The sequence below is a fragment of the Pieris brassicae genome, chromosome 11 (genome assembly GCF_905147105.1).
Source record: "Pieris brassicae chromosome 11, ilPieBrab1.1, whole genome shotgun sequence".
NCBI lineage: Eukaryota > Metazoa > Arthropoda > Insecta > Lepidoptera > Pieridae > Pieris > Pieris brassicae.
The window spans coordinates 10,038,466-10,054,166 of NC_059675.1; the positions used below are offsets into that span (position 1 = coordinate 10,038,466).

A 15,701-nucleotide genomic window follows, 5' to 3' on the forward strand; every position below is an offset into this window, starting at 1 on the left:
CTACACTCACAAACTTCGAACCCTATTTGTTAAATAACACTTTGAAATTTCATATTCCATAAAAAACATAATCTTTATATATCATGGGTAATTGTGCCAATGAAATGTGGCGATAAAATGAAAATACACATTTTTTTAGAAGTACCATTCATATTTATAATATAGGCAATATGTATGATAATATGTATAATGATGCTTAGTAACAGTTTAGTTTAATTTCACTAGCATTTATATAAATAAATCAATGACTTATAGTTCATACAACCAACAAAACGTTCCATTAAATTAAACTGATCTCTTCTAATTCTCAGAAAATCATTAAACAATTATTTGGACTAAATCCTCCTAAAAAAAATTAAAGAAAGCTGGTGTAAAAATAAACTAAATTGTAACTAATGCAGGATGTTTAGAGCTTAGGACTAATGTAAGCGAAATGTATAAACACAAAAACAAGTGTTACTTATGGAGATCTTAAATGTTTAAACCAACCGATGACAGACAGTGAACAGCTGGTATATCTTCCACATACAATTTAATAGCTTATTGGAAAATGAAGGAGTGCAATGCTCTTCCAAGCAGGCAGATCTAAATAAAATCATCGTTAACCATATGACTTTTGTCTTAACAAAGCCAGTAATGCTTTCAACCCTTCTGATGGAGTTACTCGTGGTAGGTACGGCAGTTTGCCTTAAAACAAGTATTTAAAAAATAATTTTGAAAACCTTAATTTTTAGTACATACAAATATTGTATGTATTGAAAGAAAATAAACTTGTGCTGTTTAGAACAATGTTTTTACTACACCATCGCAAGTTATAATTAATACGAAAAAAAGCTACCTTTCTAACTATGAATTTTGACATATCAGCCAATAAATAAAAATTTATTATAACATTCATGCCTGTAAGCTGTTTCCTTAATTGCCTTGTTTTTAAATGGAACATATCAAAGGATTGCATGTGTAGCACACATAAACAGATTGTTGTCTCACAGTCATAAGATCACCTCGCGCGCAGCTGTTGGTAACTAAAAAATGGTTTGATCCCTTAACATCGTCCGACATACGAAAACTTAAAATTAAACAGTTTACCGTAATTTATTTTACAAACATATTTAAAGTTTGTTTTTTTCTTATTTTCCGAATTATTTGTGAAACATCACAAAACTTCTTTCTTTAAAACCTTTTCTGCGCTAAAGTTCAGCTTTCAAGATCTTTTCCCATGAATATTATAACATTAACCTTGACAATGAGATGAGTCAATTTAAAGTACTATTACCGTAAGATATCGTATCCCTACATCTACGTTGATAGGATGTTCGATAAATGGGTTCACTGTATCAATATCGATTTAGTATTTTTTTTAGTTTAGATAGTTTTAGTATTAATGGATTTGTAAGATTATTATTTTTTTTATCTCGTTTTGATTTACTAGCGGACCCGACAGACGTTGTCTTGTCTTAACTATGAATATAATATAATTTCGAATTGGTATAATAAACTAAAAATGCTTTATGATATACAATATTCTTTGTTTGTTTATCTGGGGCGTATATAAATAGTTTTGTTGGTATTCCGACACGGGAACAGGCGACATATAACTGGCCATGTGAAAATCATGGATTTTCAATATAAATGCCACAAACAATTAGCAACTATAATTATTTTATATATATTTTATCAATATATTAACTCCGATCGAAGCATTTGTTATAACGATATTAATTTTTCTTACATCCTCTTTCACGATATTAGCGGGACGCATTCTGTCAATGGTATGTCAAACTCCATAAAAAATGCTATCGTAACAAGTCAGGATTACTTAATATGGTGGTTAGGTATTCTTACATATTCTAATTTTCGGCGCTATTCTCTTTACTTTCAAAAAACCTTCTACTGACAATAACAAACAAAACAAAAAATAATTAGCGAAATCGGTCCAGCCGTTTACGCGTGATGCCGTGACCAAGAGAAATAGGGATTCATTTTTATATATATATATAGCTGCATATAAATAAGTATGAATAATATATATTAAGGATATTTATAAGGGTTAGTTGTATTTATAGTTCTTAGAGTAGACTACTTTTACAAACTGTCCGTAAATATTCCAATTTCTAACGCTTTGGGTTACTTTATTTACGAATATCTCCGGTTTTAAAGTTTGATAATGAAAATGTTTTCACTCCTATTGCTTTATGATCTTGTCATAATTATTTATATTCTAATCAATAACGGATATAGCTATTTAAACTCTACTATGTAATAGTCTATACCAAGTTGATCAGTATTGGCCTGGTGGTTTAAACATGACGTCGTGCGTTCGACTATCGGGTGTGTACCAATGTATTTTTATTTCCTTATGCGTAAATAACACTGGCTATTAAGGTAAATGCAAACGTCTTAAAACCCGAAATTGGTCGGCATGTGTCAGGTAGTGGACGTTGATCACACTACTATATACGTAATATAAATACATTTTTTAGTTTGTTGGTTGTCATATTTCAATTACGGTTTTCTTTAATAACTTATAGAATATTGGTCCACACTTTGTGGAATTATATTCCCAACCAACGCTATATAAGCTTTAACAACAAACAAAATATAGTAAAAAGGCATAAAAACATGTTTTAAATAATAAAAATAAATTAATACTTGTATGTTTGAAAAATAATTATGAGCAATGTAATATTTCATAAGTTCAATGTTGGAAATTATTTTTAATGGAGGCACTCTGCGGGAGGGTTTATATTCAACATATAATTTATGATTTTCCGGTTTTTATCTTAAAAAAGAATGTGAAACATCGAAGTATAAAACAAAGTAGTATCCCGTCATGTACGTTTCGATCTATTCAGCTCCTCAACAGAATTTAATGCACAAATAACAGAGTAATTCGAGAGGTTTAGTTAATATATAAATTATATTTACAATAATACATACATAACGTAAAGAAGGTCACTTCTCACTGCTTTTAAGCTTTAAAATACTTTCCAATAAAGCCGCCAGGGCTATAAATTGTAAGTTTAATCTGAACTCGTGACACTACAGATAGGTTAATAAAATAATTAAAATGTAGATGTCTCAAGTGAGGTTAAAATCAAATGTGTAATGTGTGTATTAATTGTACCTATGTAATTTACGTGTTTAATTTATAAAAAGCTCCATGACCTACTCCTAGCTCCGTAGTTTTAGGGTTCGTGATCGTGTGGGTATAATAATTGTTTAAGCATTTCGCCGTATTATCAATACAACTGTATTTACAAATCAAAAATAATAAGGAGTAAAGTTTGTAAGTTTGACTGTAGTATCTTGTGATGGGTTTTTGAATATTAACAAAAGTAACAACCTTCATATATATTAAGTGCATACGTTGCGGTGTCTAGTTTCTTGGCAGTTCTGCTCGTCTGCTCTACGCTCTTGATTTAGGCACTAGTTTAATACCATCAAGGTATTTATATAGATCTTCATTTTATTTAAATGTCCATGTTCAATATGAATGAAAAAAAAATGATTTGATTTACAATTATGTCATATACCTACTTCTACAAACAACGCCGCGATAAACTACTAATATTATTAAGTAAACACATTTTGTCTTCCGTAGAAGAGAATATCAAATCTAAAAAACAGTAAGAAGCCAAGTTTCAAAATAAAATGAGCTACTAATTGAATCACTTGGAACAAAGTTTTTCTTTTTAATACTTCAACAGCTATCGACTTGTTTGTTTTTAAGTTAGTCGTTTAATTTAATTTACTGAATTATTTGTTTTTGAGTGATTCCTCAACTGAATTGTTCTTATATTTTTGTAAAAAAATAATTTCTCATAAGATCAAGTTAAGTAGTAATAGACATGACTCTATATCTTAAAATGACAATTTTTAGGTATCATATCGATTATAAATTCGTTGATACACGATTGCTGTAAAGCAATGGAAACGACAAAAAAAGTCATTACTGCAGACTACATTTTACTCACTCACACACTCACTTATGCACTCAAGCGTGTTGATAACAGTTGAAAAATCAAAAACAAAAATAAATAAAATAAAAGATGTAATTATATTTAAATATATTTTAAGGAATGTATAACTAAGTTTGTTATGAAAGAGCTGGAAACAGGTATTTTTTATTTAAAAGGGTTCCCAAATGTTATACATTGTGATGCATATGTACTTAAAATGAATAAACACATTTTTTATTTTATTTTATTATAAGTAAATAAGGATATAAATTCCTTAGCACAATGCTCATTAAATAATTAGACGATAATTACTGAGCCTCTAATCAATTTAAACTTCTTTAAAAATCAATGTTTTTAAGCTAGTACACAGGAAGGTGAAGGAAGGAAGGTTACCATGAAGTCGCTTTCAAAGGAATTTTGTGAACTCTCAATGTTCATTCACCGTATTTGAAAAAAAATTGTAATACGTGCGACCATGGTATTTTTAAATAATATGGCAATTATATTATTCATTTAAAATTTAAAAACCAAAACTTTTTCAGTATCTCTAAAAGGGGGCACTCGACCTTAAGTGGCGCCCATAAAGTGCAGTCATTGCAGCCCATAGACGCGCATTTTAATGAGTGAGTTGCGTTGGAGTATGCTCTCTTTTAAACCATTGGGGGTTGTATCTCCCTGGGAAGACCACAACTTGAAGCGATTCCACAGTTCGCTAGTTCGCAAAGAAACTAGCAACTATCCCATTTATATGACTATGAATATGACTTTACCGGTGATTTAGATTAGATAGTTAAAAAAAAACCAACTGGTAAATACGATCTGTACAAAAGATATTACATTAAATTTACAGTACAGTTGGAAATATTTTACTGCATAGTTAAAGTTTTGATAATAAGCTTATTTCAGTTTTCGTCAGCCGTTTCAAGTTCACCTTAATATCTTCTTTGAAATCTAAGGACAAACTTTCTCCCTACTTATTTTTGTTGTACAATATTACAAAATAATTAATTATATTTGCAGTGAAAAATATTATTATATCAACATTCTTATAGCAAACATAGAGAAAACGTGCAGAGCAAAGTGCTGAACTAAAACACCGAGAGGCTTAAGGGTCTGTAGCAGGCCTTTACGGATATCGAATGTTGTTTTTTATGCACTTGCCAGCCGTGAATAAAAACCAACATACAAACAAAAATCTAATGTATATTATATAATTAACTTATTCAACATACTTATTATATATATATATATTAAGTATGTTGAATAAGTTAATTATATATACTGTTTTCGATCTATACACAAGCGTTATAACTAATATAATTAATATATTATATTAGTTCCCAAACATGCATCGCTACATAGCATACTCGCTCTAGCCGTATCGCTTACTATCTAATTTATAAATTAGTATTTTAAATTAAATTAATTTTAATGCGTCACGGATGGAAAGAAGTGATGACAGAAGTTTTGTTCTAATCTATTTATAATAAATATATTATCACAGCAAAATATCATATTATCTCAGTATCAACATTGAGAAAGCGGTTCCGTTCTATTAGTTCAGTATATAGATCAAATGTCAGTGATATTAAAACACACAAAATCCTAAAGATAAACTGATGAGTTAATTATAACACTAATACTATTTTATAGTAACACGTGTAAAATATTTATAATAATTTGTAAACACTCACAAATTAAGCGGTCTGGTTATGGACTGTTCTCAATTTTAACTTAGTTGCGTTAACAGTTGGGATTAACAGCTAACTTTGTTGTTAGCTCGCTAACTACACTACACTTATCCACTAATAAAATTAATGGAAATGTGTATAGATCGAAAACAGTGAAACAGATTTGAAAATGAATTAACTTTTATCAAATTAACGATGAACATCAAAAACTATTATAAAAGTACTTGAGAAACAATTACCCACATATGTATTTGAAAATAAACTTGAAAACGCCATGGAAAAATAATGTTTCATCTCGCTGACTTACATATGACGGGATCGTGAGCGTTGTGCGGGCTTCTTTTGTTGGTATGCGTTCATTTGTGACGTGCTTGTGTAAAGAAATTGCAGAGCAATACGTATAGGTATATTTTATTTTAAAGAATCTAACATTAATAATGGATTAGACGATGTAAAATTTCCTACGATGAAATCGTTTTAAATAGCTCTAATGACAAAGTTGACAAATGGCATTGTTTCGAGACTTTATTGTGTTTTTTATTATAGTTTTATCGGTTTTCATTAATAAAAATACACGTTATCAATTAAGGAAATATAATCTAAACGACGGGCACGAGAGCTGTGAAATTGTGCAAAGCGTGGCAATTATACAAACCCTTATGTTCACAAGTGATAACCTACTGCATTGGCCCGAAAGCTAATGCAGTACAGTCTTTCGTTTATTCGGAAATAAAATTTGCGTATATTTCATTACTTGCAAATTGTATTTATTCAGTACGTTATCCAAATTAATATATCTTTTGGGGTATTGAAATTTGGGTCGCAATGTTATCCTTTAGTGTTCGGGCTAATGTTATTTGGGTGTACATTATTAAATAAAAAAAACATCTGTTTTGTGGCACAGTTCGACCACAATCTCAGCATTAAGAATCATTAACCAATTCACACGGTGAAGTAGGAGTTTTAGATAACGTAACTTATGATTTATAGGGTAATATTAGTTTTTCAGTTTTTAATTACTTTTGCACTTGCACCTTGAATCGATAAATCATACATAAATTACAAATATGACCAATTAAATCACGAAACATCAATATTTTAGGTTCAAACGTGGCTCGCATTAAAACAAGATTGATAACAGTGTGAGAAATAGATACATATGTACAATGAATGGACTCCGAAGATCTCAATTCATCTCGTCAGCTGGCGTCAAATTTATTGCCGCCTCATACATTACATTGTCGGTTAGTGTTAGATGAAACTAGCGAGCAACGATTGGAACCACGTAATGGATAGCAACTATGTAAATATATCAATATCGCGGTGGTTTTTACATTTGACAAACAAGCAAATACTTTAATCAATTAAATAACATTTTACCGATCTACAAAAACTGTAATTAATAACAATTTATAAAATGGATTGATTTTTATTATAGGTGTAAAATATATTATAGGGTGTGAACTATACAAAATAATTTACAACAACACACACAAAATTTAACGCATATAAAATTACAAAAGTCTCTATCTAATTACTGTGCTTGCCCTTAAATTTTTTGAGCCAGATAGGGTACCCAGCCTGGTCCAATAGTACAGTGATATTACAATAACATTAAAAATTTGCTTACAACAATATATTTAGAGCACCTGTTTAGCATCTGTTTTATGGACGCTTCATATAAACATTGTGTGTTTATTCAGTATGCAGCTCTGTTTATTGTACCTTTTACATTGCGTTTCAAAACCAAGCTATTGTTCAAATAACATAGAGTTTGAATTACTCAAGATTTTTTTTATATCAGCCAAGGAAATTGCATATTTCATAGTTTTATAAGAGATGAATTGAAAATTAACTCCAGAAGTCCAAAAATCCAATCAAAGTTTATCGAAATAGACAAGATTAAGCGCCCTGTAAACTACAACTTCGCATTAATTATAAATGGTGGTTTCAAAATTTTTTTTCAAATTGGTTTGTGACAATATCACATGCTGTTTTCTTACTTTGAAATGTACTTTATGTCAACGAGCTATGGCACACATTTTTATAGAGTAAATTAGAGCGAATGAGAAAATAATAAACGCTGCGTTGGAGTGTCGGTAAATAATGTACCCTTACGTATTATTTATGTTTACAGTATGTATATAAATTGTAATATAGGTTATTGAGATACGTAAAGTTTTAGAATGCCGTATTAAAAATGAGTCAGCGTGAACTATGACACCCGTGTGTCGAAATCAAACACGTTACGTGTAGGAGTCACACTTAGCATGTAGTATAATTTAGATCCTACTGGAAGGGAGAGTCCTCGTGGGCGGTAAAACTTATCAACAACTGAGACTACTTCCCACTTGCTCCTTAATTAAAAAGCTACATGAGATTTTACTTATTGATATTTTTTTACAAATAACAAACAGGAGCATTTAACTAAGTATATTAAAATGCTCTTGAATACACAAATTAATAATTATGTATTGTCTAAATTATACATGATTATTTTCAAACAAAAACCATAACTTTTAAAATAACATCTTAAATTATCTATACACACATTATACAATCACCTAGACATGTTAAAAAATGCGTCAACCATCAGATCCTCTACAAGTGTTGTATTACCACTAAAGATTTAGTGGCGTATAACAGAATCTGTGGCAATTTATAACTTGTCCAGCGCAAAACAAGCACCGTCTTTATTCAGGCCGACATGAAATATATGGCAGTAGTTACTTACCGACGGGAATTTAAGACTTCAGGTGTATTCATGGGCTGAAGATTAATTTTATTTGCCGTTCAGTTTACTCAAAGTGACGTACAGCTGTGTACTCGGCAACACGATAACCATTAGGTATGGAAAATACGGGAAATATCTGTACCGATTAAATAGACCGACGCGAGGCCGCGTCGTGAAGTTGTCCGTGAATAAAATATAGATTCCATACGTAAGAAAGAGTAAATAAATTTGTCGATATAAACGTTTTCAAGCCGAACAAAAGTTGGTCATAAAATTGTCGAAAGTACTTACCTAATTATGTGTACAAGGGGAATATTTATTTATTTATTTGAAAACATGAAACTAAAACTATATTGATTTTGGAACCGAAACCTATGTAGTGAAATGGTTATAGCTTTAACAGTTATTTCACTTAAAAACGCCCGAAGAGAACAGTAATTGAAATGCAGTGGGCATTGTTTGTACATTCCATGAAAATAGTTTTTTTTATTTTAGCTTATGAACTAAACTCACTCGTTTGATTTTTAGTTACATTTATTATTGATCCTACTGATTGCAGCTCCATACAAGCAACTTGTAAGACAAAAAAAACATAACGATTACAACGAGCGGCGGAGAATACTACCTTGCCTCGATTTAAAAACTGCCAATAAATGTAAATGCGCGTGTGATGCCCTATTATATTATATATCATGTTATATATATAGCTAAATATTTACATTGAGATATTTCTGACAATTGTTATGTCTAGAAGTACTAACTGTACTCTACTTTGGATTAATGTTCTAGGTATAGAGCACGGAACACCATTACGATTATTGAATGCTGTAGTCCCAATAGCGCCCCGCCCAATATTCCCATATCCCTAAAGTGTTTATTTAAACGCCATAAAGCGGTAAAGTGGTCATTATCTTCATCATAAACCCTTTGACAATAAAACCCGGGAAATACCGTCTATTTGGGAGGACAGCTCCCAAATGTTAAATAAATCAAATGGATCGTAAATGGTAATCACACATGCGATCTGACTTCTCACCTAGTCCGAAATCTCACGATGTCTTTTTCATCGTTCGCCTGTTTTATAGTGCCAGTGGTTCAAGTGTAAGTTTAAAGCGTATATATTAAATATATGACCAAATAACTGGAATGAGTCTTGAACAAAAGAAATAGTATAATTATTTAGACATAATATCCCAGATAATGAATGCCAATATGCTCACGAAAATGGCGTTACCACACTTTTGCTGTACCTGTTTAAATGTTTCAGTGTTTTTACTTGTCACGTAAAGCTTTTGAAGAGAGGCAAATCAATGCTGATTGGAGATTAAAAGCCATAAGTGAAATGACTTGCGTTTCATGTTAGCTCTTACATTTCTTGTAACGTGTTTATGTACAATGTAATTTGTATTGTTCAACAATTATATGTTGTATATTAAATAAGTTAATGAAACATCTTAATGATATAGTATTGTCTTTTGTTAAAATAGCTTTTACACATTAAGAAAAACACTTTTTGAACACAGATAAAACAACTTTCTCTGCAGCTGTGATACTTTTGACATTTAACACCTTTCGTCTTCAGTCACCGTGACCACGCACACTGAAAAGTACGCGAAACGTCGGAAAAAAATTAAAATTTAGAATTATGTAAATAACTATATGTTTTAAAAATAATACATAACTTTAATTCGTTCAAAAAGTGTTTGTTCTTAATATTAATGATAATTAAAATAAAATGCCATTAAATTATTTTGTTACTTTCGAAGCATATAAAATACACATAATATAATAATATTTCAAAAACAAAATGAGTTGTATTATTTATTGTATAAGTGTTCTTAATATAAAGGAAGTTGGTGTGGTGGAAACTCAAACTGTACACAGTTTTCTATCCACCAGGACGTCGAACATATTTAAATATATATATATATATACTAAGGCCAGTGACATATAAACTGTAAATTTATAACAATCAAACCATTCAAACTATTTAAAATTGCACGTAAAACGTCATATACAAATCTAAACACTGACGCGCCATAGATAGCCGATGCAAGAAACCTGTTCTTGTCGAGAATTCTCATTCGCATTCAGGATGAGTTCCTATATTCGAATATGTTATAATGACGTATATAGCATAATTTTTGTTATGCATAATTTATAATTGTTTGACTTATGTAGTATTTTTTTAATTTAAATTTAATATTGTTTCTTGTTATATTAGCAGGAAGTGTAGCTGGTATCGAGTTTATTAAATTTGGAATAATGTAATCTAATGTTTTTTTCCCATATAAATTATTGTATTTGGGTAATAGAAAAACCTTTGGGTAAAACCTTATTACTTGAACCACAGAGAGGTTAACCGTTAGGGGAGAGTCATAAAGATAATGCAGGAGCTGATCTTATAACGGTTCTCTAGAGTCTAGCCTCTTTGAGTGTTAATAAAACCTACTATAAATCATCCTTGCACAACGTATACCAAGGATGATTTAGCTTTACCTTAGTACGTATTTTCCTTATATGGGGAATCTTACTTGAAACAAAAATATTAGAAATTATTAATATGTTACTGATTAACTCTGCGGAGTGGCGAGGAACCAACCATGTGGTAAATTATTTATGAAAATCCTTAATCACTTAAATTCCACCTACTGACCACGTACAAATAAAAAAAAAACAATTATTGTTTTAGATTCGAACACTCCTATGTCTTCAAAATGTCAATAATTCAGAAACAGGATTTTTTAAATTCTTGTTTCATGTCCATACAAGGGGCTGTTGAACATCTCTTGCCATTGATGATGATGATAATGATGTTCCATGTCCCGCTGGTTATGTCTTAAAAGCAACGAAGTGTAATTTAGTGTTTTAAGGGAAAAAAAAAAACAACCAATTACGCAGCTTAACCGTATTTTTAAACACGTCCAAGGGAGACGGCGGCGGGATAAATTGGGGTCTGATTTGTTTATACAGAGCTACGACCGCAGTTTGGGTCACTGATAAATCTTTGTTTTATTTACTGTTCATGAGACACGTGGCGTAATTTTTTTATATTATCTAACAAAAGTAAAGTAAAGTAAAGGTAAAGACTGTTTTAAAGAATACATAAAGCCAATTTTATAAGCGATAATACATTTTACTAAAATATTTAAGACACCGAAGTATAAACATATTTGACTCATGAATAATGTCTGCACGGCACTGTGCTACAGGGTAAGGTGATTTGCGGTGAAGAGAGGCTATATAAACCGGCTTGCCTTAGATCCAAAAAGTCGACGGTGTGCGTCAGACACAGAAAGCTGATCACCTACTTACCTATTAGATTAACAAATGATCATGAAACAGATACAGCAATCTGAGGCCTAGACCTAAAAAGGTTATAGCACCCATTGATTAAATTAACCATGCGTCTCATGCGACGACGCAATAACAATCAAAGAATCATAGCTTTAACTATGAAATAACACCATACATAGTTAATGGTTAAGCTATAATATACATATTAAATCAGATAAACTGTAGTACATTAATGCGCGGAACATAAATTTTCATAGAAAGTAATAAATTATTGCTATAGAAAATTGAGTGAATAGTTAATTTTTTCTAAAAATAGTAATAATTATCAGTTATTAAAGGTGTTATACAAAATATGTACTCTAAAGTAATGTTAACATTATTATTATTCGATTAAGAAGAAATGGGAGGTACATAATCCTCTTTCCTCCTACGTTAAGAAAATAAGTACCATTCCTTGAATTTTCTAAGACCTTAAGATTTTATTGTGCGGACTACGCACTGTGCTTTGTGTCTGGAAATAGCGTAGGGTTGTCACCGTAATTAGTTAACTTGATGAAAACCAAGAAAAATGTGATTGCAAAAACCTTCTCGTTCATAGAAAATGAAACCATCTGCAATAGTATTTCAATGAGACTTCAATAAGCGAAAATAACTTAAGTAAAAAACCTTCACTCTTTCTCATCTGTCAAATTAAATAAATAAAAAAAATCAATCATATTATAGAACATTAGTTGACAGCCTTGTACGTGTATAAGTGGCTCGCTTATCAAGTTGGATTATGTGGAGATAACAGACCGGCGCAGATCATTAAAGCAAATTTTGAGCCATCCTGAATTCGTTTTGTTGTTTATTTTGCCCATTGTTTATGTTGCGTTAATGAGGTTTATTCATTCTTAATTAGGTAGTGACTTATGTTAACTGATTACATTGACTAACCAACATTATTTTTTAAACTATTTTTATAGACAAACCGTTCAACCGTTCAAAATATGTAATGAAAATGAAATTATTTAAAACGGAAAAAATTTATATTAATCTGCGCCAATAACATTGTTGTTGTTTTAAAATATAAAAATCTTTCATCGTTTTAAGATATCGAAGGTATCGTTGCGTTTTATTCATTGCAACAAGCGAGAAAGATTTGCGAGCGGCGCATTTATTAATTTAAGTTCTCCAAACAAGTGGTTCTACAAGTTTCTACAAAGTTCCATTCTTCATATGATACTATATGAAAATAGAGTTCCCTAAGCGAATTTTTCTAACAGATGTACAAAGTTTGCTTTTGCATAACTTTGTTAATATATAATATGATCAAGCCTTCATAATTAAAAGCTACGAGTTAAGTAAGGGTTAAACTAATAAGAATGACTACAGATACAGAATAATTCGTTAATATGATATAAATAATAATTCTCATGAAACAGTTTTTACAATACAGAGCGATGAATGAATAAATTTCATTTTCTTGTATTTGTGAGCTTTAAGATGTTATTTTCTTAGAGTTATTTTATAATATTTCTTAATAATTGAAATACGCCAGTGTTCTTTTATGTTTAGAGATTATAACCGCTTCATTGATTGAGTGGAAAGTATGCTTTACTTCACAAATTATGAGTTAGTTGGTGGTATTTAAAATCGTGAGTGGTTAGAATATTGAATATTAATTAATAAATTAAATAATTTTGATCCGTTAATTTATTTTATTAATTAATAATTCAATATTCTAACAATCCAGTGTCGCTACAACTCTTTTTATATAGACAAGTAGGTGATCAGATTTCTGTGACTGATACATGCCGGTTTCATCACGATGTTTGGCTCTTAACATGGAGCAAATGTTAATGATGGGTAAAGATAGAAAAATCTCGTAAATAGCATCCGTGTACAAATGCACGACCTCACGGTTGAGAGACATTTAAACCACTAGGCCAATACTGCTTAATATCTAATATTGTTTTGATATTGTTACGAGCTAGGGGATCGGATAGAAAATGCCGTAGATTTCTTCAAGGGTTTATTTCTTGAAAAATTTATGAGGAATTTATGGGCACAAAATATACGCAAAAATGCACTTACAGCACACAAAAACAATCACTAATTACTTCACTTATGCACTCTTCACACTGTACTTTATCATTTGTATTCACTTTATTCGCACTTTATCGCTTCGACTAGTCGCGTTTCGGCTCGCTTATATATCCCTGGGAATAATTCTAAACAATATTCGAGAACTTTCTAGGCGGGCTTGCTACTGAGTAGCGATTGCACAATTCTAGAACGTCCGCACTCTTTGTCTCTTTCGCACGTTACTTCGTCCTTGTCGTACGGCGTTCTAGAGTGCTCGTCTAGTTTCGAGAAAGTTCTGATCTTCTCTCTCTCTCTCTCTCTCTCGTATCATTTCGTCCTTGTCTCACACCTAGAAAGTTCGGTCTAGAATATTCCTTCATCGAAGGGGTATAACTAGGCCTGAAAACGGGTCTCATGAAAACTGCACCACTCGACTACACATGTTCTGAAACCGACTGAAAAAAAGGTTTCAGCTTCCTGAAAACTAGGGTAACATTATGAAAATTACAATTTTCTAATATGTGATTGACCCTCTCCTGAAACGGTCAGAAATCATATTACAGCCTGCTGAAAAGTTCTCTAACTAGTGGAAAAATCTAGAAACATGCAGTCAACCCGTCTTCGTAACAATATTATAAGCATTATAGCTATAGCCATTTTTCACAGCAGAACACTGTGATAAATATTAAACGAACATGGTTTAATTTTTCATTCCTTCTTATAAAATCAATAAAATATAATTATAAAATCATGTCTTCTTGCAATAAAATATTATTTCCAGACATTTGGCGGCATGGAAGTTTTCCACTAATAAAAAATGTAGAGTGGGTGATTTACTTTGTTTATTTTTCAATCATAGTAATAACCGTATAACTGTGTTATTTAATTTCTAATTGCAAAAAATATTTAATTTAATAATATTTCAGTAAAAAAAAACCATCAGATAACGTCTTATGAAAATTCAACATTGATTCCAGCTATTCTAATAATTTGGCAGAACTACGGGTGTTTATACTGACAAACCACTACCCACTGGGTTAGTCGACTGCAATTACAAGAAAAGATTAAAGATAATTTAATTTATTATTATTTAAAATGAAAATATTCTGCTGCTTTGATTCCAAATGTGTAATCTTATTAAGTAATACATTTTTTCTATTCACTGGTGGTCCTTTCCACCTTTTTATATCCCAGTAAACATAAAATACTAGTAAATATAGGCAGTATTTATATATAAATATTTAGATATATAGCAGATAGTATATATTTAACTCTCATCTTTTAAATATCGGGTCACATCTTGAAAATCACTCTTATGAAGCAGAAGAGCAAGCAGTGCAAGAAGTGACTATCACTTAATGATTGAACCGTACATACAATTTGGTTTGTATAACAATGTATATGCTATAAGACATAATTCTAAATATGACTGTCCAAGGTGGGTGGCTAATTATTTTTATGCACTACTGTGCAAAAGTAATTTAATTAACTTTCTCTTTTGAACGTTTGTACGTGGTTTTCGTTTGTACGAACGTTTTGCTGTCGAAATGGTGCAGGCACTCATTGAAATGGCATTGAGTTCTAAACACCATCAACGCTATGCTCGAGTTAACCTTTGTTTATATAAAATATTATAGCATTTTATCAATATCGTAATTAAAACAATTACTTTTAATAAATTTAAAAGTCAAAGATATCTTTGAATCAAACGCTTAATAGCAACGATTTCGTTGCTATTAAGCGTTTGACAATTTAATTCAAATCCTTTCATCTAGAAACTAAATAAATCCTTTAAAGCCGTATGAGCAAAATATTTATAAAACAAAAGAGAAAACGATCGTGTTTTGTTTGATTACTAATGATCAAACAGAAAGGCGTATCGTATCCTGAGTCTGTTGAATTGGACTGCAATTACAGACTCTTGACCAGTTACCAAAACGCGCCTTCTTT

At 30.9% G+C, this 15,701-nt stretch overlaps 1 protein-coding gene across 2 annotated transcripts in view; it reads right to left on the minus strand.

The window, feature by feature from the left end:
- The window catches only part of LOC123716240 (hemicentin-2-like), a 126,190-nt gene that overhangs the window by 34,924 nt on the left and 75,565 nt on the right, over positions 1-15,701 (minus strand). The gene's annotated exons all lie outside the window — the stretch shown is intronic.